Raw genomic sequence first — 26,747 nt, 5'->3', positions numbered from 1 at the left:
AAATTCCAAAGGGATGCTACTCCTTGAACAAGGCCTTTTAACCTGCAGATTTCTCCAAGGGGTGCTATATAATCGCTGACCCTGTACTCTGACTACTCGAGGTTATGTGAAATGCCAGATTCCCCTTTGGGAATTAATAAAGTATATCAAATTAAAAAAAAAATCTGTTTTACTTTTAAACACTGACGGACATCACAGGACCTCAATTTTAATGACCTGTTTATTTTTACTTAAGGAAATCAGCACTGCAGTTTGAAGCTTATTCTAGCAAATAAGGGTTTTATAAAACCTGTTATTACAATCAAATGTTACGATTGGCTTGGTGGGCAATAGCATGACTTTTGACCTTTTCATTGGGTTTAGTCAATTACCACCAAACATTGAATGTTGGCACCATAAATTACACATTTTAGCATAAGCTAGAAGACTCAGTGTTTCACCTGCTTGTCTTGTGCTGCATGTTGTGCTTTCCAGCAAATCTTCCCCTTCCTGACGTGTGTCTGTCTCTTAGCACAATTCTTAGGCCCTTCTTGTATAAACATTCCTTAATATACTGTGAGAACATGATTCTGGGACCCCAACAAAACTTTGTTTAATCCAAACAGTGAATGCTGCTGACCCATAACTGTGCAAGATTTCCCTTTTACTGCTAGTTGGACCTTTACTTTCAAGTTTATTTCACACCTGATAATTTGATTTAAAGAATAATGAATTGTTAATATGCCATGAACTGTCTGACTTGAAGGGCAGCATGGTGGCGCAGTGGTAGTGCTGCTGCCTCACAGTTAGGAGACCTGGGTTTGCTTCCCGGGTCCTCCCTGCGTGGAGTTTGCATGTTCTCCCTGTGCCTGCGTGGGTTTCCTCCGGGTGCTCTGTTTTCCTCCCACAGTTAAATGACATGCAGGTTAGGTGCATTGGCAGTCCTAAATTGTGCTTGGTGTGTGTGTGCCCTACGGTGGGCTGGCGCCCTGCCTGGGATTTGTTCCTGCTTTGTGCCCTGTGCTGGCTGGGATTGGCTCCAGCAGACCCCCGTGACCCTGTGTTAGGATATAGCGGGTTGGAAAATGACTGACTGACTGACTTGATGTAAACCAAATGTTTGTTCTAAAATGTAATTCAAATGTCTTTACATCTGGATGATACAACTTTTACGAAATTAAATCTTGTTCTTTCTGCAGGGAGAAAGAAAATAAAAAGCTGCCTTTAACTGTAAAGTCTAGATGGATGTAAAAGAGGAGATGTGTGAGGCTGACATAAATACCATGGAGATAACAACTGTGAGTATTAAAGAGGAGGAGTGTGAAGGGGAACCTGTCCATCCTAAACAGGAGAGCCTGCACATTAAGGACGAGGATTGTGAATTTGGATCAGTGGGCATTAAAGAAGAGGCTGAAGAGAAGTGTGTCAGCCTTGAGACGCACATCCATACAACTATGGAGAGTGTCAAGGAAGACGACCTTCATGATGGCTGTCAAGATGGACAGGTGACCGGGCTAGTCTCTTCTCAAAGCAGACACTGCTCTTCTCCGAAGCCTACTATTGGTGTGAAGTGCGAATCATTACAGTCTGAAACGAAGAGGACTGAGGGCATTTCTCCTATTAGAACTTTGGAAGATCAGTCACCATCTAAAAATCAGTCTAGAAGAAGTAAGTATAAAATACAAATATGTGCATTTTTTAGGGTCAGGAGTTACAGTGCTGTGAAAAACTATTTGCCCCCTTCCTGATTTCTTATTCTTTTGCATGTTTGTCACACAAAATGTTTCTGATCATCAAACACATTTAACCATTAGTCAAATATAACACAAGTAAACACAAAATGCAGTTTTTAAATGATGGTTTTATTATTTAGGGAGAAAAAATCCAAACCTACATGGCCCTGTGTGAAAAAGTAATTGCCCCCTGAACCTAATAACTTTTTGGGCCACCCTTAGCAGCAATAACTGCAATCAAGCGTTTGCGATAACTTGCAATGTCTTTTACAGCGCTCTGGAGGAATTTTGGCCCACTCATCTTTGCAGAATTGTTGTAATTCAGCTTTATTTGAGGATTTTCTAGCATGAACCGCCTTTTTAAGGTCATGCCATAGCATCTCAATTGGATTCAGGTCAGGACTTTGACTAGGCCACTCCAAAGTCTTCATTTTGTTTTTCTTCAGCCATTCAGAGGTGGATTTGCTGGTGTGTTTTGGGTCATTGTTCTGTTGCAGCACCCAAGATCGCTTCAGCTTGAGTTGACGAACAGATGGCCGGACATTCTCCTTCAGGATTTTTGGTAGACAGTAGAATTCATGGTTCCATCTATCACAGCAAGCCTTCCAGGTCCTGAAGCAGCAAAACAACCCCAGACCATCACACTACCACCACCATATTTTACTGTTGGTATGATGTTCTTTTTCTGAAATGCTGAGTTCCTTTTACGCCAGATGTAACGGGACATTTGCCTTCCAAAAAGTTCAACTTTTGTCTCATCATTCCACAAGGTATTTTCCCAAAAGTCTTGGCAATCATTGAGATGTTTCTTAGCAAAATTGAGACGAGCCCTAATGTTCTTTTTGCTTAACAGTGGTTTGCGTCTTGGAAATCTGCCATGCAGGCCGTTTTTGCCCAGTCTCTTTCTTATGGTGGTGTCGTGAACACTGACCTTAATTGAGGCAAGTGAGGCCTGCAGTTCTTTAGACGTTGTCCTGGGGTCTTTTGTGACCTCTCGGATGAGTCATCTCTGCGCTCTTGGGGTAATTTTGGTCGGCCGGCCACTCCTGGGAAGGTTCACCACTGTTCCATGTTTTTGCCATTTGTGGATAATGGCTCTCACTGTGGTTCGCTGGAGTCCCAAAGCTTTAGAAATGGCTTTATAACCTTTACCAGACTGATAGATCTCAATGACTTCTGTTCTCATTTGTTCCTGAATTTCTTTGGATCTTGGCATGATGTCTAGCTTTTGAGGTGCTTTTGGTCTACTTCTCTGTGTCAGGCAGCTCCTATTGAAGTGATTTCTTGATTGAAACAGGTGTGGCAGTAATCAGGCCTGGGGGTGGCTACGGAAATTGAACTCAGGTGTGATACACCACAGTTAGGTTATTTTTTTAACAAGGGGGCAATTACTTTTTCACACAGGGCCATGTAGGTTTGGATTTTTTTTTTCCCTCAATAATAAAAACCATCATTTAAAAAACTGCATTTTGTGTTTACTTTTGTTATATTTGACTAATGGTTAAATGTGTTTGATGATCAGAAACATTTTGTGTGACAAACATGCAAAAGAATAAGAAATCAGGAAGGGGGCAAATAGTTTTTCACACCACTGTATGTGTCTAGAAGGAGAGTTGTTTGCTTTTTTTAAATGAGAAATATAGTGAAATTGCAGTGTTTTATTGATTGTCTAATGGAGTTTGAGAGTTCATCACCTACTGAGAGACTGCAACAGTCAAGCTGGGGAGCAACAGAGATGAGCCGAGGGGTGTGAGTGGGAGCAATGACCTGTATGATTTGAGCCCAACTGGTGAATTGTTCTTGGATTTCTGTGCTGGTCATGGATTGTTTGTAACAAATGGCATTATTTATCACAAGGTTTTTCCATGAGCTTTCTTGGTACTAAAACACGTTAGACCAATGATCAATCATTGACTGCTGTGGCATTGTCAATCACTTGCTGTGAGGCCGCATTTTATGGACTTTTTGGGTAGTGGTAGTTGCTGAGTTATCAATGAAAACTTGCTTGACGTTGGCCCGGCTCAGGTGGATTACACGAACTGTAGTGAAAGAATCTTTTTAGAAGGAGCTCCTTCTTGTGCATCATGGCAGGCATGTGGGGCATAGAGTCAGAATAGACTGCGTTCAGGATCTCCATAGTGGAGGCCACTGCAAGGAACTGTGGATAGATGCTTGTTGGTGTTGGTCATGATGACAGCCCTAGTAGTCATTGGAAGATGCCAGCAGGTGACGGTAAGCTCTTAGACTGAAGAAAGAGGTCTTTCCTGTAACTTTAGCAGGAGAGCCTCAGGAAGCTGAAGTTAGCCTCAATGTCAGACATCTTTGTCCCCAAAGGCATTTTACTTTAACTGTTAGATTATTCATTGCTCCTCCTACCATTCCACAGTAGTTTGAGGGCGTCTTAAATCTCTCCGACATGCCATGCTGTGAGGAACCAGAGCCTGGGGACTTTGAGGGGGATTCACCCATTACTGGAGCAGAAATTAGTTGGATTCAACGTTACTGTCATTGAACAGGTACAACAAAATCCAATTTAGTTTCTAACCAGAAAGTGCAAATAGTAGACTTATAAGGTGCAATAGACAGTGGGCTCAAACAGTACATTAAAGTGTAACAGACAGTAAGGTGCAATAAGTTAGCATACAAATGAGAATATACGAGTATATCTATATGATAATTGACTTTACAAGTATGTAAAAAGAAGAGTATATAGATGTGATCACCAGTACAGATACATGGTATGAATAAATATAGATATTTTTATATTCAGAATAGATACACATAAACAGGTGAAAATATGCATAGAGTACAGTCAGAAGTTATTGATATTTAGAAAGGTCGGCTATTGAGTGGTAAGGGTTGAGAGTCCAGGATGATGATGTTATGAGTGCTACTGTTCCCGAGCCTGCTGGTGTGGGACTGTAGGCTCCTGTAGCGCCTCCCTGATGGAAGGAAGGTAGATAGTCCATGGTTGGGGTGTGAGGCATCCTTGATGATGACACACGCCTGTTGCAGACACCGTGTGTGCTGCAGGTCAGTGATAGTCAGCAGTGGGATGCCGATGATGTGTTGGGCAGTTTTCACCACCCATTGCAAGGCCTACCTGTCAGCTACAGAGCAATTGCCATAGCACATCATAACACAGTTTGTTGATATGCTTTGACCAGTGCAGCAGTAAACGTTCCACAGAATCTGAGGAGACATGCAGGCTTTCTTTAGCCTCTACAGAAAGTAAAGTCACTGTTGCATTTTTTTAACCAGTCTGGAAGTGTTTATTGTCCAAGAAAGGTCCTCAGAGATGTGGGCACCCAGGAATTTGAAGCTGGCAACACACTCCACCTCAGCCCTATTTATATGGATGGGAGTGTGTCTGCTGCCTTTAGTGTTCTGGTAATCCACAATGAGCTCTTCTTGATGTTGAGGGCGAGGTTATTGTCAGCACACCATGTTGCCATGTGCTGGACCTCCTTTCTGTAGGCCGACTTGTCATTGTCACTGATCAGTCCTATTATTATAGTGTCCTCTGCAGACTTGATGATGGAGTAGGAGCCATATAATGGGATGCAGTCATGGGTGAAGAATGGAGTAGAGGAGTGGGCTGAGCACACAGCCCCGTGGAACGTCAGTATTCAGGATCAGGGTAGAGGATGTGTGGTTGTTTGGCCTGACAGACTGGGGTCTATTGGTTAGAAAGTTCAGTGTCCAATTACAAAGAGAGGTGCTGATGCCGAGGTCATTGAGTTTAGTTACCAGATTGGAGGGGATGATGGCGTTAAATACGGAGCTAAAATCATCAAATAGCATACTGATGTAGGGGTTGTTGTTGTCCAGATGTGTCTGGGCAGAGTGAAGAGTCGAGGATTTGGCAAACTAGTATGGATCTGAGGTGGACCAGAACCAGTCTCTCAAAATACATGGTGATAATGGGGGTGAGTGCAACAGCGTGGTAATCATTCGGAATCCCTGAAGAGGATAGTTTAGGCACTGGTACAATCACTGTGGACTTAAGGCGTATGGGGACGATAGCTGGGCCAGAGACAGATTGAAGATGTTCCTGAAGACCTTGGACAGTTGCCCAGTGCAGGCCTTAGGCATGTGCCCAGGTATGCCTTTAGGCAGAGACGTAGCTAGGGTTTTCAGCACCCGGGGACAACTGAAGAATTTGGCCCTCTCCTTTTGGATGCAATGGGGAAGGGAAAGAAAATTTTTAAAAATGTATTTAAAATAATAGTATTTTAAGAAAAAAAAAAATATTTTTTATTTTAAATAGTTTTACATTTTTAAATATATTAATTTTTTAAAGCACTTTTATGCGTATATTTTCAAAGTTTCACTAAATTTATAAAGATAGAACGAAGTAAAATAAGACAATAATGGTAGTTCGAAAATATAATTATTCTAAAATATTATTCAAATATAACATTGCAAAAACTTAAACATTACATTGTATATAATAATATAATAACCTGAAAATTAAGTTAGTATAAAGTAAAAAAAAATAGTTTGATGTATAATGCTTTAAATGTAATTATTAACTTCAAAGAGAATTTTTCCTAGCCTTTGCTGCTGCAAATGTATCGATTAGTTCATCAAAATGTATGCTGTCGGTAACCTCCTGCTCAACACTCGGCAAAGCCAAGGCTGATAATCTTTCCTGTGCCGTGGATGATCTCAGGTAGGACAACATAAGTTTTAATTCACTGAAAGATCTTTCACAACTAATGATGGAGGTTCCAACAGTCAGTAAAATCTGAAGACCAACTCACGGATTTGGAAATCCATCTTCCCCATACTGTACAACAAAAGCGAAGCAGGTTCCTGGTGTCGAAAGCTTAACATCAGCTCTTGTCTTGAGTAGCATTCGGCAGTCCATTATTATTATGAGATCCTGATTATTTTATTGTAATGAAAAAGTCAAATGTTTGTACGTGTTTGTATAATTTAACTAGCAGACCTGGCGCGCTTCGCTGCACGTTTAACCGGCTAGTTTCGGCAGCGGATCGTGGTTTTTCCAATCTAGACGTCCTGTCTTTTTCAGATTCTTTTAACCGCCTGGTTTCAGCAGCCAGTCGTCCTTTTGAAAATCTTGAAATCCTGTCTTCTTTAGATTCGTTTAACTGCCTGATTTTGTCAGCGAATCGTTTTGTTTCTAACGTAGAAGTCGTTTCTTGTTGCGCTGGTTTTGGCAGCCAAGCGCTTTTTTTCCAACCTAGAAGACCTCTCTTGGGATCCGTTTAATGGCCTCGTTGATTGCATGTCTTTCAAGGTAGTTTGAATATCCATTTCTTGCACGGAGTTTTCTCCCCTTTTATAAGTGACTGTGTAAGTACCGCGTGTACTAAACAGTAAATTAGTGAAGGATAAAGGACTAAACACTAAGGAAAAAGAACGGCAAGACCACGCCAGCTGCGGAGCTCAGCTTGGAGCGAAATGATTTGAAGTGAATGAAATGACGTGAATGGGAGGGGAGATGATCACGTGACTCCCCTACCCGCCTTAACTCTTCATCCCTCCACAAACGCACAAACACAGTCTCTCGGATCCCAACTCTCCTTTATATATACAGATAAATAAAAAGTCTCCAAAAGTGATAATCAATTTTCTATCAAACACGTAAACACAAATCACTTGGCACACAGAAATGGCATTTACAACAACTTAAGACAATGATACACTAATGCCTCATGTCAGTCGCGCGACCTGTTTAATAATGTCAAAAATGTTTCTGGGTGGGAGTCATGCATGTTAGAGTAGTGGAGGGGATAAATGATTGTCTGTTGGGTATGTTTATTATTTACTTTTTAGTGCACTTAAGAATGGAAAACATTTCATTCTAAAATTTCGTAACATCAATTTGGCGTCCCCTGGATGCTGCACCCGGGGACAGATGTCCCCCCTTGCCTCCCCCTGCCATCAGGACCAGCAGCGTTGCATGCATCCCCTTTGCTCAGTGCAGATTGTACAGCGGTGGAGGTAAGTCTGAGGGGCTGGTTGGCTGGGGGAGGGGCAGTTTTGGTTACAAGTGTTTTATTGTCCTGATCAAAACGAGCATAAAAGTTGTTAAGCTAGTCAGGAAGGGAGACATTACTTGATGTTGAAGTTGTATTTACCTTCCTGTATTCTGTGATGGCCTGGTTTCCTTCCCACATACGTCTGGGCTCGGAGTTTTTGAAATGATCCTCTATTTCTTGGTTGTATTTCTGTTTAGCCCTTTTTCCAGTTGGATCTGGATGTGCTGTAACTCTCGGCGTCGCTAGATCTGAAAGTGGCATTGTGAGCTTTCAGCAGGAGTCTAACTTCTCTATTCATCCAAGGCTTCTGGTTAAGGAAGGTCTTAATCTGCTTGTACGTTGTGGTTTCATTAATGTTTGTATTGATGTAATCTGGGACAGAAGAGGTGTACCTTTCAATGTCCACTTCCGAGTCCCAAGGAGCACTAGTGGCAAAAAAGCTCCAGTCTGTGTGCTAAAACCTATGAACTGAAGCAGGGCCTGCCTTTTCAGGCCAGACGTTCACTGTCCTCACTGAAGATCTTGTGCATCTGATAAGTGGTGTATATTTAGGAAGGAGGAGCAGAAAGAGGTGATCTGATTGCCCAAGGTGGGGCAGCGGAAAAGCCTTGTAGGCTTCAATGATATTTGTATGCATGTGATCTAAAATTCTGTCACCTCGGGTGGGGAAGGAGACGTTTTGGTGAAATTTGGGGAATACAGTTGTAAAGTTGCAATGATTGTAATCGCCCATAGCTCCATCTGAATGTGCCATTTGCTCTCTGCTAACAGCAGCAGGCAGTTCTTTCATTGCAAGCTTAGCGTTGGCAACCGATGTTACATACACAGCAGTAATAATAATAGATGTGAATTCCTGGGGCAAGTAAAAAGGTCTACACTTAATCATCAGATTTTCCAGATTAGCAGAGCAATGACTTTCTGTTACAACAGTGTCTGCACACCAAACATTGTCATCCCTGAAGATGGTGCATCCCTCCAGCTCAATAGTAGTGTCTGGGATACAGTCACTTAACCATGTTTCTGTGAAAATCATGATGTTGCAGTCCATGATATGTGAGTGTTAGGTGATCCGGAGTCGTCATTCGTCTAGCTTGTTTGCTAGAGACCGAACATTGGCAAGAGAATGGTGGAGGGTTCACTGAAGCTTTGCCCGAATATCACCACGTTTCCCTTTCCTTTGTTTATGATCTCGATGTCGCTATTGGAATATTCCTTTCGGTAGAGCTGATTTGCTAGACTGCGGTGTCCTAACTATCTCCAAAGGCAGTTGAACGTTGTCCAGTGCTGCAAAGGGAGCCAATATTCAGAAGTTCTAGTTGGCTATATGATGTATTTGCACAGCTGTATCTCGGAAAAATAAATGAAAATAGTAAACAAGATACTAGTAATTCACGAAAACTGGGAAGACGCAGGGTGTCGGGATGCACACGTGTCACCGCCAAGGTCTTGTTCACCTAGGTACTTAAAAAACACTCCTTGGTTGCAGGACTCCAGGGATGGATGATGTTCGCCCTGAGTTGTTAAAGGCTCTGGATGTTGTTGAGCTGTTTTACTTGACAATCCTTTTCAACATTAAGCAGAGGTCAGGGATTGTACCTCTGTATTGGAAAACTGGGGTGGTAGTTCTCATTTCTAAGAAAGGGGAGGGTGTGTTCCAACTTTAGGGAGAATCACACTCCTTAGCTTCCCTGGGATGGACTATGCAAGGGTTCTGGGAAGGATGATTTAGCTGTTGGTCAAAAAGGGTGGAGATCCCTCTCTTGGTTAAGGCTAGGATGGTGCTGACTATAGAGGATAAGTTTAAGTATCTTGGGATCTTGTTTACGAGTAAATGACGAAGGGAGTGGGAGATCAACAGGAGGATCAGTATACTGGTCAGTCCTGGAGATGTAGGATCTGAGCCGAAAAGTGAAGCTCTCAGTTTACCAGTTCTATATTCATACCCTCACCTATGGTCATGAGGCTTAAGCAGTGACTAAAAGAACTAGATTGTGGATTGTGAAGAGCCACCCCTACCCGACACAGGCAGGCAGGGACACAAGCTTTTACCACATAACACTCCTTTTATTGATCTTCCCCTTGGGATCCCTTCCACTCCGTTCCCAATATAACAACATAGTTCTAATATACAGTACCAAACACTACAAGGTTGTTGTTGTTGTTCTTCTTCTTCTTGTTCTTGTTCTTGTTCTTCTTGTTCTTCTTCTTCTTCTTCTCCTCCCAATTCTCACCCCAGATTAGCAGTGGCTGGCTCCTTTTAAACAGGTCCTGGGAATGTTCCAGGTGATTCATCAGCATTACCTGGAATCACTCCCAGGTGTAATGGAAATCCATTGCCAGACTCCCCCTGGAGACCCCATGGGAGAACCAACAAGGCTGCATGAAAGACTCACTACCTGTCTGCTCTGGAGGGACCCATGGTGATACAGCTTCCCAGGTGAGCTGTCCTCCTTTATCCTGCTGACGTACTGGCCAGACAATGACCGTGGACCCCCAACACAGGATAGAAGTGGCAGAAATGAGTTTATTTCAGAGTGTCTACGGGTCCCCCCCTAGAGAGAGTGTGAGAAGCGCAGACATTTTGGAGGAGCTCAAAATAGAGTTGGTGCTTTTCCGCATTGAAAGGAGCCAGTTGAGGGAGTTTGGGTATCTGATTAGTATGCTTCCTGGACACCTATTTGTGGAGGTGTTTTGGGTATGTCCAACTGGAAGGAAACCTCAGGGCAGACCCCAAACACTCTCATCTGGCCTGAGAACACCTTTTATATCCCCGTGGAGAAGGTGGTGGAGAAAAGGGATGTCTGGGCATCATTGCTTAGATTGCTGACCCAGACTAGGATAAGCAGAATAAAATGGCTGGATGCTGGCTTAACATAGGTTGAATTTCTAACATTTATGCTATGGCATCACATTTATGAGTGCTTTGTTATTCTCAGCCTCGACAGATGTGCTGTTGAGTTCTGAGTGTCTGTTCTGGACGCAAGTTGGTAACCTGGGTGACAATGAAACTAAATTTTGATTTCTTAGTGAAGCTGTCAATTTAATCCTTATTGTTTAGTGAGCAATGAGATTAACACGGTCTGTTGGCTTTGCACTTCCTTGTGTGTGTGCCAACAACTATTCAAAGTATTGACTGTGCAGACCTACTTTCTTGCACCCACAATGGAAAAGATGTGGAGGGATGTGATTGTCAAGAATGATCTGCCCGATCCGAGTCTGAGTTTTTAGTTGTTATTAAATTTTTGTGGTAGTCAGGAATTGTCTATAACAAACACCATATTTGATCATACACTTACCTAGTAACAAAGTACCTTGGGCCAGATGTTAATGATCAGTGGTAGTTTTGTTGCCTACTCTGTCACCACACATTCTGGTCAGTATTGCTGACTTGTCGGTTGATCACCATTTGGTACTGAACTGACTCAGGTGGATGAACCAAATGGGCAGTGAAAGCCTCTTTCCAAAATAAAATTAAATTCTACAGGTACAGCTGAGAAACCATGGGACTGAGCAGTAGGGCCTAATGAGGTGGTGAACATTGAGAAGAGCAGAGGACCCAGCACCAGTCCCTGGGGCACCCTCATTCATTTACATACAATAAATACAAAATAAAATGAAGAAAGAGGCAATAAAACAACATATTTGATTTTGAATAACATAAATAAATGAAAGTTCATGGCTTTAGCCATACTAATAAAGAGTACAAGCAAGCCAGTCCTGGCATGACCTGCCATTCCCAGAGCTCCAAAAATGGCACACATAACTGGTGATCCCATGTTTTCTCATCCTCTACTTTTTCTCCCAGACCCCTAGAACTCCTGCATGCCTGTGCGTTAATTGGTCACGTTCTTCAATCCTTTTTCTGTCTTTGGGAATTTAAATAGCCATTTTGCTACATACCTTTCATGTTAGTGGCTTTAGTGTAATTGTAAACAAATGTCTGATTATTTTTAAAGGTATGTTTCATGTACTTGGTATGTCACTCTGTTGTACGAATAAAATTTCTTCAGTATTATGATATGTAGTGATTATAACATTTTTCTTACTTAAATAAAATATGAGCAACACGTAATTTTGAATAATATTTTAAGAACATAATGAGAAATAGATGATGCAGTTCTACAATATAGCTATAAAATGTGACCCATAATGTTATAAATTGACCTAGCATATATCCTCTAACTAGCTTACTATGAGTAATTAAGTGTCTTTCTCCATGCATTTTCAAGATTGCTTATGCTTTTAGAATGTTGTTCCTAATTTCAGCTAGCATTTATTTAATGATGTGACTAATGATGTGTACTTTAATATCAATAATAGATCAGCAGGTTGAAAAATAAGCTTTTAATGTTCCTTTTAAATTTCATACAGGAGACAAATCTCACTGCTGTTCTAAATGTGGCAAACAATTTTCTCCTTTAAGAAATCTTCAGGGTTGTACAAGAATTAATGCTGGACAGAAAGTATATTGCTGTTTGGAATGTCGCAAACAATTCCTTGACAAAAGTTCTCTTCAGAAAAGCCCTGGCATTCACACAGGAGAGAAACCGTATTGCTGTTCTGAATGTGGCAAACACTTTTCATTGAAGTGCACCCTTCAGAGACACACAAGAACTCACACCAGAGAGAAGCCATATTGCTGTATGGAATGCGGCAAACAATTTTCTTTGAAGAGCAACCTTCAAAGACACACTAGAATTCACTTCGAAGATGAGATGTATTGTTGTTCTGAATGTGGGAAACGATTCTCCCAAATTGAGAATCTTCAGACCCACACAAGAATTCACACCGGAGAGAAGCCCTTTTGCTGTTCTGAATGCGGCAAACAGTTTACAGCCAAGAGCAGTTTTCAGAGCCACAAAAGAATCCATACGGGAGAGAAGCCGTATTACTGTTCGGAATGTGGTAAGCGGTTTTCTCAGTGGAGCAGTCTTCAGGGTCACAAGAGAACTCATACGGGAGAAAAGCCGTATGGCTGCTCTGAATGTGGCAAACAGTTTTCACACAAGTGCAATCTTCAAAGCCACAAAAGAATTCACAGCGGCCCCACCACAATGGAATAGACAAGACCACTCAAAGGTACTGTAAGTAAGGAACAAACAAGGAAAACACACAATTCAGTGGAAACTCGATGATAAAGAGGAGATCATGGTCGGCTACTTCAATGCAACTGAGCCTGGATATGCCAGGAGGATTAGATAGACAGATAGATAGATAGATAGATACTTTATTAAACCCAAGGGGAAATTCACATACTCCAGCAGCAGCATACTGATAAAAAAACAATATTAATTAAAGAGTGATAACAATGAATATATAACAGACAGACAATAATTTTGTATAATATTAATGTTTTCCCCCCCAGGTGGAATTGAAGAGTCGCATAGTGTAGGGGAGGAACGATCTCCTCTGTCAGTGGAGCAGGACAGTGACAGCAGTCTGTCGCTGAAGCTGCTCCTCTGTCTGGAGATGATCCTGTTCAGTGGATGCAGTGAGTTTTCCATGATTGACAGGAGTCTGCTCGGTGCCCGTCGCTCTGCCATGGATGTCAAACTGTCCAGCTCCGTGCCTACAATAGAGCCTGCCTTCCTCACCAGTTTGTCCAGGTGTGAGGCATCCCTCTTCTTTATGCTGCCTCCCCAGCACACCACCACGTAGAAGAGGGCACTCACCACAACCGTCTGATAGAACATCTGCAGCATCTTATTGCAGATGTTGAAGGACGCCAGCCTACTAAGGAAGTATAGTCGGCTCTGTCCTCTCTTGCACAGAGCATCAGTATTGGCAGTCCAGTCCAATTTATCATCCAGCTGCACTCCCAGGTATTTAAAGGTCTGCACCCTCTGCACACAGTCACCTCTGACGATCACTGGGTCCATGGGGGGCCTGGTCCTCCTAAAATCCACCACCAGCTCCTTGGTTTTGCTGGTGTTCAGGTGTAGGTGGTTTGAGTCCCACCATTTAACAAAGTCCTTGATTTGCTTCCTATACTCTTCCTCCTGCCCACTCCTGATGCAGCCCATGATAGCAGTGTCATCAGCAAACTTTTGCATGTGGCAGGACTCCAAGTCATATTGGAAGTCCGATGTATATAGATTGAGCAGGACCGCAGAAAGTACAGTCCCCTGCGGCGCTCCTGTGCTGCTGACCACAATGTCAGACCTGCAGTTCCCGAGACGCACATACTGAGGTCTGTCTTTAAGTTAGTCCACGATTAATGTAAAACTATAATGCAGGAATGTAATCTTGAGTTCTAAATTGGATAACTGATATGAATTTAAGATATCTAATTGCAATAATTAAAGAAGGAAAACCAAAAAATTAAAAAACTATTAGAGTACCTTCAAAGTACAGGAAAAGAAGAACCAACACGAACACATCAACAGCCAAATTTAGTTACAATACAGATATTAAGATATTGGAAGGAGGAGGTGAAGGCAAGGGTGGAGATAAAACAAATTGAAAGTGACAGCAGAAGTTTTCATTAATACAATTAATTAACATCCACTGAACATATTGACCTTGATCAAAATTTTGTCACCAAAGAATTGTATAAGCTGTTGGGGTTCAGTGAAGGAGTAGATCTAAACCTCAAGGCAGTAAGGCAGTCTGTTGGCAGAGAATACATCTGTAAAACATCAAACATTGCAGATTGAAAATAACAGTAAAAGTTTAAGTTCAACAGCAACAAGCATCAAAAGAAAATCATTCCAATGGTCTATGAGGAAGTGCAACTGGAATTTAAAAAAATAAAATCAAGAGTGCCCAAGATCTTAAAGAGAATAACCCAACGAGTAGAAATGACACACTTACAGGAAAAAGAAATCTGGGAAATTTAAAGAGGAGCTCCTGTACAGTATATAGATATCTTCAGAAGGAGAAAGTGACATGAAGTTGATCCAAATGCAGCACTACAAGTAAGGTCAATAAGGCCATAACTGAAAGAAAAGCAAAATCAGCTGCTAATATTGGCCTTAGCAGCATTAGATAGGAACTGGTACAGTTCAGCAAAACTCATCTAAAGCAACACCACAGAAGAAACTCTGTAAGGGAGCATCAACAAAATGACCCTCCATTGTGGATGAAATAAAATGAGAAAAAGGTAGAGATTCCACTTGAAGTGGAGACCTTGATCAAAGTGTATATGAAAGCAGTGAGATTGCACAGTTTTATCAAAAATACAACAGTTGAAAGTGCAGAATTGTATATTAACAAGTGAGGACCTGAACATCACAATGGCAAACGACAATCTCCCGATTCACACAGAAGCTCAAGATAGCCAAAACCTTAAGATAGGATATGGAACATACTATTCAAAGACCATCCGAAAAAATTAAATTGAATGTTCAGTGAGGGCACTCTTAAAGTAATGTCATCACCAGAAAAAAACAAAAACACAAATGATTTTGGGGAAAATATATGAAAATGTTCAAAACGTAATTATGAAGCGACAAAAATCATCAAAACACAGATGGAAACCGAAAATATCCAAGTGAATGGAATGGAATGGCATGAAGTAACAGCCAGAGAATCTCCACTAAGATATATGGTCTTGCCACTGATCTCTGCCAGCCTTATGACTCCTGCTAAGATGTATGAGATGGTCATGCCAACTGTGATGCCTCAGTGCCCAAAGCTATTTGCACCATCACGCCAAAAGAGCATCTTGTAGTTAATGACCAAGATGGACCAGGGCAAGACAGGAGACAGAAGTGACTTTTAAATGCAAAACTGTGCATTCAATAAATACTCTCAAAACAAAATTAGTGTCCTTCCAGTGCAGCAAATAAGTTTAGAAACATTCTAATAAATAAACACAGGAGTAGCATTAAAGAGAGTTATCAAGTAGAGAGTTTTGAATTAAAAGATCATTGCACCAAAAAAGGAAATTTATATTATCCTTCATGAAAGGATTGGGTATTGACCCGCAAGTGTCACACACAGCTCAGCTCGTCCAGGTATATTGGGTCAGACGCCAGCAACCTGAACACCGCTGCATTGCCCAAGCTCACACACACCTCCACCATTGTCTTCACACACAGTCCCACCATCCAGAAGAATTCCGATTTCTTCCAACAACTGAAGATTTCAATATGATCATCAGTTCCAGATATCCTCTCCCTGCTGCCTCTCACTTTCTGACTCTCTCAAGACATTCACAGCTCTTCCCGTGGCCCTCACTCTCATCTCTTTCTCATTTTTACTTTCCTTCTTACTCGAGTGCTGTTTTGTTTTCACCCCCTTTACTTACCCCTCTCTATTCACATTAGCGGCGGTCCCCAGCTGCCATTTGGCACTATTAAACAGCATTGAGCTCATTAAGGTGAATGCACTTACTGCATGTGCTGGCACCAGATCACCCGCAGGGCAAGTAAAGACTAAAATCAAGTAATACCCTAAACCTCGAAAACGCACTTCTGTGACATGCCCTGTCACACCAACCTGATCAATCCTTGTAAAGTTCAAGAGCTTTTTACTGAGTCATATCACCCTAAGGACTCTTTCTAAGGGTCATAAGCCTCATTTTGATTTACCCCATGCTGGTGGTTCTCTCTAAGATGCATGAGCCTGTGCCGGTCTTATGACTCTCACTAAGAGGTATGAACTGGTTGTTTAACTATACCAATCTGACAAATCCTTTTCCAAATCCTAAGCCCTAATCCTTCATTCCGGTGGTCCCAACAGGGCAAGCGAGATAGGCAAACCATTTCTAGGCCTGGACAACAGCAGAACCTTCACCCCGTATGAAGGACAACTGGGCTTGGAATCATAAAGTGACTTCTTCAGCAACACCCGGATTTGGAAAATGAGCACCTAGCCATGGCTGGGCAGGACCACCATCTTCACACAGGATGCATCTGGTACAGCAGGTCTCAACCAGGCAGATCTGGAGACAGTCAGACATTTGTGGTCTGATTTCTGTAGGGTTTGGGCCTGCCTTACATACACTTTGATTTGATCGTTTTGGTGGTTTATTGCCCATTTTATTCAAAGTTTTGATATTTTTGTTTATGTATTAGGTGTTAATGTATTTGTGTTTAGTTGTGTGCCCTGTTCCCTGTTTGCTTTAGTTAAAAACCAATTAATAATAAAGACAGAGCAACACATTCTTGTATTGTGGACATTTTTGGAAAGGTGGGTGTGAAATATTAAAACTATTACAAACCTCTAAATGGTAAAAGAGTTCTGGGCATACTATTGCTAAATTGCATTCTGTTGAATGACATGATGACCAAACTTTGAGGTGCATCCTCCTTTGTGGCCATAATTATTCATCTGGAGGAGAAGGATAACTTTGTCATTTAGATATCTATAGCTATATAATAAAAGGTAAGGGAAGGATCTTTGTCCAGAATTGGCACTGTCATGTTTGGAGTTGTGACCTCAGAATTTTAACAACAAAATTCTTAATATTGTCGGTCAGAAACATAAAAGGGGTCCGACCTCCATATGACACCCCATTCAAAATGAGGGCCATTTAAAAAAATTTTCTGACCTATTTGTGTACATATGTTCTGCACTTGCAAACATTACTGAATAAAATCTTGGGGGAACATAGCCAGACACCTACTGGTAGCCCCAAGTCTCCAAATTATAGGGCTGGAGATATGTTTTTTTTTCCAATCTTTTAAAATAGAAAAAGACATTTCTGTGCATAGCATCAGGTAGAGACTACAACAACAACATTTATCTATATAGCACATTTTCATACAAAATAATGTAGCTCAAAGTGTTTTACATTATGAAGAAAGAGAAAAAAGACACAATGAATAAGAATTAAAATAAGGGAACACTAATTAACATAGAATAAGAGTAAGGGCCGATGGCCAGGAAGGACAGAAAAAAATCAAAACAAAAAAACTCCAGATGGCTGGAGAAAAAAAAAAAAATCTGCAGGGGTTCCGAGGCCATGAGACCACCCAACCCATCATAAATGACCTCAGTCAGTCTGCATTGTATTCAGGGTTCTCATGGAAGAACTTGATGATGATGGTCATGTGGACTTCTGGCCTTTAATCCATCAATGTAGGGACATCACGGTGCTTTGATTAGGTGGTGGTGGTGCAGATCACCACCACAGAAAACTGGAAAAAGAACAGAAGAGAAAGTACGGGTTAGTGCAGATTTTGGAGCCACCATGAATAATAATGATAATTATTTGAATATACAGATCATCCGGATTAAACTAAAATGAAGTTATGAGAAAACCATGTTAAAGTAATGTGTTTTTATCAGTTTTTTAAAGTGCTCCACTGTATTAGCCTGGTGAATTTCTATCAGTCAGCTATTCCAGATTTTTGGTGCATAACAGCAGAAGGCCGCCTCACCACTTCTTTTAAGTTTAGCTCTTGGAACTCTAAACAGACATTCATTTGAGGATCTAAGGTTACGATTTGGAGTGTAAGGTGTAAGACATTCCGAAATATAAGATGAAGCAGATTATTTAAGGCTTTTTAAACCATTTAAAAGTCAATTCTAGATTCACAGGTAACCAGTGTAGTGACATCAAAACTGGAGAGATGTGCTCAGATTTTCTTTTCCTAGTTAACATTCTAACAACTGCATTCTGGACTCGTTGCAAGTGATTTATGTCTATTTTGGGTGGTCCTGAGAGGAGTGCGTTACAGTAATCTAGTCGACTGAAAACAAAAGCGTGAACTAATTTTGCAGCATCTTGCAATGTTATGAGAGGTCTAACTTTTGCTATGTTTCTTAAGTGAAAAAATGCTGTCCTAGTGGCCTGATAAATATGTGATTTAAAAATCAGGTCAGAGTCAACAGTTACCCCTAAATTCTTTACCTCTGTCTTAACTTTTAATCCTAATATATCAAGTTTATTTCTAATAACCTCATTATATCCATTATTGCCAATCACTAAAATTTCTGTTTTCTCTTTATTTAGTTTGAGAAAATTACTACTCATCCATTCAGAAACACAAGTAAGACATTGGGGGTCAGTGAATCAAGAGAGTCGGGGTCATCAAACACTATTGATAAATATAGTTGTGTGTCATCAGCATAGCTGTGGTAACTCACGTTATGCCCCGAGATAATCTGACCTAACGGAAGCATGGAGATCGAAAAGAGCAGTGGACCCAGGATAGAGTCTTGTGGAACAGCATAGAGAATATCATTTGTCTTTGAATTATAATTACCACAACTAACAAAGAATTTTCTACCTGCCAGGTAGGATTCAGACCAATTTAAGACACTGCCAGATAGGCCCACCCATTGACTAAGGCGATTTCTAAGAATATTGTGATCAATGGTATCAAATGCGGCACTCAGATCTAAGAAGATGAGAACAGATAAACGGCCTCAGTCTGCATTTACCCACAAGTCATTTACTACTTTAACGCATAACCAGTTTTTTTGCACTGTGATTTGTTCTGAAACCCGACTGAAACTTATAAAGAACAGCAGGTTTATTGAGGTGGTCATTAAGCTGTATAATGACTGCCTTCTTTAGGATTTTACTAAAGAAAGGCAGGTTAGAAATGGGTCTAAAATTGTTAAAACTAGAGGAGTCAAGATTATTTTTCTTGAGCAGAGATTTAACTACAGCAGTCTTAAGACAGTCTGGGAAGACCCCCATATCTAATGGCGAGTTTACAATGCAAAGAATATTATCAATTAGCATGTCCAATACTTCTTTGAAAAACCTTGTTGGTATTGGGTCAAGGATGCAGGTGGAGGGTGTCAGTTGAGAAATTATTTTATATAAATCAGGTAAATCTATCCTGGTGAAAGAATTTAATTTGTTTATAATGAAGTACCAGGGTTTAAGAGGATCAGTATTTGGGGAGATATACTATATTATTTCTAATATAATACATTTTTTTATTAAAAAAAAAATACAGCAAAAGCCTCACAAGTTTCACTGGAAGTTTTTTGGTGGCATTCCATCGAGTGACCTGAGTTTAGCAGACGATCAATTGTAGAGAATAAGACTCTGGCATTACTAGCATTGTTATTTATAATTCTAAAGAAATAGAAATTGTATTCTGTTATTTTATCCTTCAGTATTTCATAGTGGATAATCGGTTTATTTTTTTCTCCATTTACACTCAGTATGTTCTCTTTAGATCAGACACTCTTTGGGTGTTCCAAGGTGTAACAGTGCTAGAAGATTTTTTAACTGTCTTTTCAGGTGTGACTATGTCAGCAGCAGCTCTCACTTAAATATTAAAATTTTCCACCTTACAATTTACTTTATCCTCACTATTGTTGTAAGCAGTACAAATGGACTGGTTGCTTAGAATGTTTGTAAATTTTGAAGCTGCTGATGAATCAAGGAAGCGTTTTTTAACAATATGCTTCTCGTAAATATTTTCTATCATTACTTCTATATTTAACATTAAGACAAATATCAATGATCCATTTCACATCAACTTTTAGTCCTTTATCCAACCAGCTACAGGGTCACGGGGGTCTGCTGGAGCCAATCCCAGCCAACACAGGACACAAGGCAGGAAACAAACACCAGGCAGGGTGCCAGCCCACCGCAGGTCACACACACATACCAAGCGCACACTAGGGACAATTTAGGACAACCAATGCACCTAACCTGCATGTCTTTGGACTGTGGGAGGAAACCAGAGCACCAGAGGAAACCCATGCAGACACGGGGAGAACATGCAAACTCCAAGCAGAGAAGACCTTGGAAGTGAACCCAGGCCTCCTTACTGTGAGGCAGCAGCACTACCATTGCACCACCCTCCAAGACAATGTGCTTACAATTAATGCCTTCAATATTGCATTCAAAAATCTCCTATACTGTTCTTTGTTATTTTTCTACCAGCCATACTTATCTCTGATTCTCAGGCACATACAATTTATAGGCAGAATTTTGCCACCTGCAGGCCTGAAAAGATATAAAAAATCAGAAAATAGATTATACTGTGTTAGAACATTAGAACATTAGAACAATCTAGACGAGAACAGGCCATTTAGCCCAACAAAGCTCGCCAGTCCTATCCACTTGTTTCCTCCAAGAAAACATCAAGTCGAGTTTTGAAAGTCCCTAACGTCTTACTGTCTCTTTTAAAATACAAGTCTCGATCCACTGTACTAATTCCCTTCATAATTTTAAACACTTCAATCATGTCACCTCTTAATCTTCTTTTGCTTAAACTGTTTAGGCTCAGCTCTTTTAATCTTTCCTCATAATTCAACCCCTGTAGACCTGGAATCAGCCTAGTCGCTCTTCTCTGGACCTCTGAGAGGTGTGATCATGAAAATCATAGGGCTCTTAGGCTTGAACCAGTGTGCAGACCCCATGTAGCTGTATTGAAGGAAATAAAGAAAAACAAGCATAAATTGCCCATTTGATCTCTCCTCAGCCTCTTACAGTCTTTATATGCATAATTACCACCAATTTATAAACATAAGTGCTTATATTTTATCCTTCACCCCTAGCTCCTAAACTTTCCTACTTTTTATACATTATTTACAACTACTTGAATCACATTATTATTATTCCACACTTCCTCTTATTTAATCTCCTTCAGGCTTTCCTATTTATCAAAAACAGTATTATGTATAAGCATGCATAACAAAGCCATAATAAGCATGTAAGAAATGCCATATATACAAATCATATACAGAAACTTACTCTCATTATTACGTATAAATACATAACCAGAGACTTGAGCATAAAGGAATACTGTTATAATATCCTTAATAACAGACTGTCACTTTTATCTATCTTAATAAATTACTTTTGATATAAAACGTTACAATATTACAACAGTAAATCTTTAAAACCAACCCACTGCTTTAATAAAAGGCTGAACAGACTCCTCTCACATACAAACTGAAGTAAATCTACGGGCGGCCATCTACAGACAATGTGCATTCTGGACATTTTTACATTACTGACTGGCAACGTTGCAAACTCACTGAACCTTCATTTTGGTTTTTTTTCTCCTTTACAAAAGTGGAAGTTAACACTTTTCCTATATCACAACTAAAAGTTTGCCACCTGTATGCTGAGCATTTTGTGGTGTAATTAATAACAATAGCGTTCTCAAATGAAAAACAAAAGTTGCTTTGCACTGTGTTTTATCTGAATCGACACCAGAACATGCAGTGTGCAATGACAAAGGGTAAAATGGAGTTGTCAAGCCATGGGCATAAAATAAGAAAAAATTATAAATAGAATGAAGTGTAAAATACCGTAGGTGAATTTAGTCAGTCATTCTCCAACACAGGGTCTCGGGGGTCTGCTGAAACCAATCCCAGCCAGCACAGGGCACAAGGCAGAAACAAGCCAGCCCACCGCACACATCCAGGGGACAATTTCGAATGCACCTAACCTACATGTCTGTGGACTGTGGGAGGAAACTGGAGCACACTCCAATAAAGTCCCCAACTATTAGGAACGTGCCGTAGTTCATAATTATAATTGACGCCAAGTCAGAGAATTCCTTAAAGAAAGACGCATTGTATTTAGGAGGTCTATACACGGATAATACTAGAAACTGAGAAACTCCATGAATAACAATGGCAAGTTACTGAAAGGACTTGAATTTGCCAAAGCCGACAGCTTTACACTTTAACCGGCTCGAGTAAATGTTTGCTAAACCGCCGCCTTTTTTTTACCTTGGCGATCCGCTTGAACAAAGCTGTAATTTGGAGGCGTAGATTCGATTAAAACAGCCGCACCATCAGAGTTAAGCCAAGTTTCACTTAGTGAAATAAAATCAATTTCCCTATCACTAATAAGATCGTTGATGGAAAACGTGTTGTTGGTTAATGCTCTAACATTTAATTAAGCCATATTTAATGTTTCAGAAGAGCAGAACTGAATTGTATTTGCGTTATGGGTATTCGATATAAAAATGAAGTTATTTTTATTAGTGCCGCTCTGTGCGTATTTTTTATTTAATCTATAATCTGTTTTTGTAGTTTTAATACATTGCTCATATAAAGGTGTAATTGTAATTAAATTATTCGTATTTATGCCGCACTGCCTAGATTTGTTACATGCATTGAGTATTAATCAGTGCAGTTTTGAGGAAGATTTTGTTACCGAATTATCACGTCCTAGCCAAACATTACAGAAAGGGTTAGGAGTAAAAGTAGATAGTCCAGAGAGACGATTTACCTTAGCAATGTCTTCGGAGAGGACCCGGGTGCCGAATTTATTTGGATGCAGACCATCCCGCTTAAAGAAACGCGGCCTCTCCCAGAAGAGGTCACAGTTGTCTACGAACCCGATGTTTTGACTCTCGCAAAATTCTTTCAGCCAGATGTTTAACGGCAGCAGACGACTGTAATACTTGTTCGATTTTCTAATGAGAGGTACGGGACCGAGATGAAGATTCTTGCAGCCAGGGTCCTCTCCTTCGTGGCTGTAATTAGTGCTGTGAAGTCCACCTTGAAAATCTCCGACTGACGGTACCTCAAGTCACTTACCCTGTTGCATATCACAATGGATCCCACTGCCCTGTTCTTGTGCCTCTCGAAGACTGTCGGCACCCGTCTCATAATATGTATCTCAGATTATTTGATGATTAACACAGTAAGGAATCAAAGCAGCATCCAATATCTTTTAAACTGATACCAACCATTAATCAAGTCCATCCCAGTCACTCAGAAGACCAAAGTCTATGGCTGTCAAGCCCAAGTTACTTCGGCCACTGTTAGCTTTTGTCACCTCTATTAAACCACCCACTATGTCTGTACTGCCACCTTAGCTTTTCAGTGTCCTACTCCATAGTTGGTTTGCAAAGCCTTTCAACCTACAACTTCAGAATTGGAAATTCAGGGCATGGTTTGGGGGTGGGTGCAAAATTGGCTCAAATAATAATATGTTTTCATTTGCAGGGAGCAAAGAGTAATATAAATACATTCTTATTCAAGAATACTGCTACACGGTTGAAGACTTCTTAAGGTCAAATGCACAACAAATACACAACAAACCATAGGCACATGGAGTAAATTAGCAAGTAGTTCGGTGAAGAGAAGAATTAAGGGACCTTCAAATTTCAACTTGATGGAAAAACTTGTAGGGTTGATTCATCTAATTGACTTGTTCTCCTCATAATTTTTATATTATTTCTTATGTTTCACTTTATGTTTCTGTCTGTTTTGAGCCACCCTCTCCCAACTGGGGTTCAGTGTCTATTGCACTTCCTTCACCTGTTTTTGTTATTACTGGGTCTCAAGTTTTTTGCCTCTGTTCCTTGCTTGGAAGCAATGAGATGCTCCACGTCCTGTTTTTGTTTTCTTTATTTAAACCTTTGAGGCCTTGTCCCCATTTTTAAATTTTTAAATCAGGTTGAAGCTAACCTTTTGACTTGGTGACCAGGCTGCCTGGGGTGAGGCTGAATTTGGGTTTTAGATCAGCAGAGTACTAATCTGGTTTTAACTATTTTGAAGTTTCACACTCTTCTCTGAGGTTTGTGAGCAACTTCATGACAAATTGGTTATAGTGGTTGCAAAGTCCTGATGGTCAAAATATTACATACACCAAAATATATCATAAAACATATAGATTAGTCACTTAATAATCTGCTAAAAAATGCAATTTACTAGCACAAAAGAGACACTGGGTCCACACTCCCAGCTGAATGCCTGACAAGAAGGTGTTAGTCACTTAAAACAGCCAGTAAAACTGAATGGGATGGATAACTGAAGTTCAGTTCCATGTGACTCCAGGTAGTGTACCAGAATCTCATTGTATGTGCTATGCAATAACAAATAAGGAATCTTATCTTATCTCAACTACTCCCTACTAAGAATAGACAGACAAAAAATACCAATAAATGAAGTCATAAATATGTCTCGTGTGGAACCAAATAAGCAAACTTTTTCCAGTGATGCTGGGATCCAAAAGACTAATTAAAATTAAAAACCTTCCACGCCCATCCTACCCGACACAATTACCTCCTACGGACGACAAAGAGGTATTATTAGGAATAATGCAGGTGCTGCGGTGACAGTAGTAGTGGTTCCACATCACCTTAAATACAATACAATACAATTTATTTTCTATAAACCAAAATCACACAAGAATTGCCGCAATGGGCTTTAACAGGCCCTGACTCTTGACAGCCCCCCAGCCTTGACTCTACAAGAAGACAAGGAAAAATTCCCAAAAAAAAACCCTTGTAGGGAAAAAATGGACGAAACCTTGGGAAAGGCAGTTCAACGAGAGACCCCTTTCCAGGTAGGTTGGGCATGCAGTGGGTGTCAAAAAGAAGGGGGTCAATACAATACAATACAATACACAGAACAGGACACAAGTAATCCTCAATACAATATAATAGTGCAATAGAAATATTACAAGTACAGAGCTGAATTTAACAGTAGATGATATCACAGAATACGATTTGGATTTGTTTAGAGTCCTGGAGACCTTGGCCATCAAGCTGCCTCCCCCTATTGGCCATTCCACAGCTGAGTCAGCTCTGGGCCAGCCAATCTGATGAAAGGACCCCTCTACCTGATGATTCCTGCGATCCTCCATCAGAGATGACTTTACCACAGGCAGGCAAACAACTTGGCAGGTGGGCCGTGGCACCAAGTGCCACATTTAAGTACCGAGAAGAGAAACAGAATAGGTGAGGGTTAAATCACAGGAGTTAAAGGCATCTCCTTAAATATTTGTGCCAGCAAGTGTGCTGTGGCCATGTAGACACTTCACCAATAATGTCTTATCTGTAGCACACAGTTAAAATAAAATGTAAAGTACCACTTAATGGAAATAGCCCAAAAGTTGATAGAAATCTATATTTTGTACCTAATACTTGTCTGCAAAACTTGGTTGACCTGAGTGAAAACGTACTCAAGTCATCGTGTTTACACACACACGCGCAATTCCAATAGTGGTATTTTCGGACTCAGGGGGTCAAAAATGTCGAGATTCATCAAAAATCTCAAAATGGAATTTTTGGAGGATTCCAAGACTTCCCCTACACTTCGTACATGAGAAAGCCAGGGAAATATTAAACACTGAGATTCTCATCACACACATCAACTCTTTGGATGATTACAATACTTTCCCTATACTTTGTATACGCCATCTGGCTTTACTTTGAAATGCTCGTGTTGACAATGTGCATTTGTTGTAATATGAAAGCAAACTTCTTGTGAAGGCACGAGGCTCAGAATACATCACCTACTCCTTCACATTTCTGGCACACCTCACCTATTTTTATAGTCTCTGTGTTTTTAGAATATAACTTAATGGAGAGACGACAGAGCCCTCCATAACTAAAAGGTCTTTGATTAACCCTGTAAAGAACTGTCGGCTTTTGAATGTGAGGTTAGCATATGGGAGTGTGCAACCAAGCTGCAACAGAATAAACACTTTGCCCTGTAGTGTCTTTCTCTGTGGAGGTAGCTGGGTAAACACGGCACTTTCTTTAGGTTGGCTTCACATTAAGATCCATTTTAACACGCTGATGTCCACACTGGCTGTTCTAACATAAGCACAAGCAGGACATCATCTTGAACAGAACCAAAGGACAAAACAAAGATGACAAACTACACCAGGAAAACATGTTTGAAAGGGTAAGATGAGAACTCATAGTCATTAGAAATGAATCATAACAAATCTGTGTTTAAATTATTAATTATTTAAATGGAAAATGATAGGAATAGATTCCTGAACATCCAGAACCTTAATTTATATGGTGTGTTTCATGAATTATGACAGTGGGCCTGCTGTAAAACCTGCTTATTGAGGTCTGAAACTAGCAATAAGAAGAGGAGACAATCTTGTAAGGAGGATATGGGACAGAGAGCAGGGAGATTGGTTGATAGCTGGTATATTCAGCTTTTGGGGCCTTCACATTGTCCTTGCATTGTTATACAATGTAAGGGCAATGCCCTCCTTCCAGTCACGTGGAACCTGCCCTGACCACCTTACTAGGAAAGGACTTTAGAAAAGGCTGTGCTTATGGGTTCTCCACAATTTAGCAGCTCTGGTGAATTTCTATCGGGCCCCCCAGGTGGATTTGAGCATGGACCTCAGCTCAACTTGGAGGATTTGTTGACATGGTTGGGAGATCCA

General features: G+C 40.6%; 1 protein-coding gene across 5 annotated transcripts in view; it reads left to right on the top strand.

The window, feature by feature from the left end:
* LOC120533285 (zinc finger protein 773-like) overlaps nucleotides 1–26,747 on the top strand; it is a 78,985-nt gene that overhangs the window by 20,713 nt on the left and 31,525 nt on the right. For 3 of the 5 annotated variants that reach the window (XM_039760106.1, XM_039760103.1, XM_039760107.1), the window contains exon 2: nucleotides 1,179–1,647. The gene's annotated coding sequence lies outside the window, so the exon portion shown is untranslated. Of the gene's footprint in view, nucleotides 1–1,178; nucleotides 1,648–9,959; nucleotides 12,661–26,747 lie in introns of those variants that run through there. The other 2 variants (XR_005634470.1, XR_005634469.1) reach the window with 2 other exon arrangements.

Source organism: Polypterus senegalus, chromosome 8, assembly GCF_016835505.1.
Source record: "Polypterus senegalus isolate Bchr_013 chromosome 8, ASM1683550v1, whole genome shotgun sequence".
NCBI lineage: Eukaryota > Metazoa > Chordata > Cladistia > Polypteriformes > Polypteridae > Polypterus > Polypterus senegalus.
The sequence above is the reverse complement of the archived record's forward strand: the minus strand, read 5'-3'. Positions and strand labels throughout refer to the sequence as shown.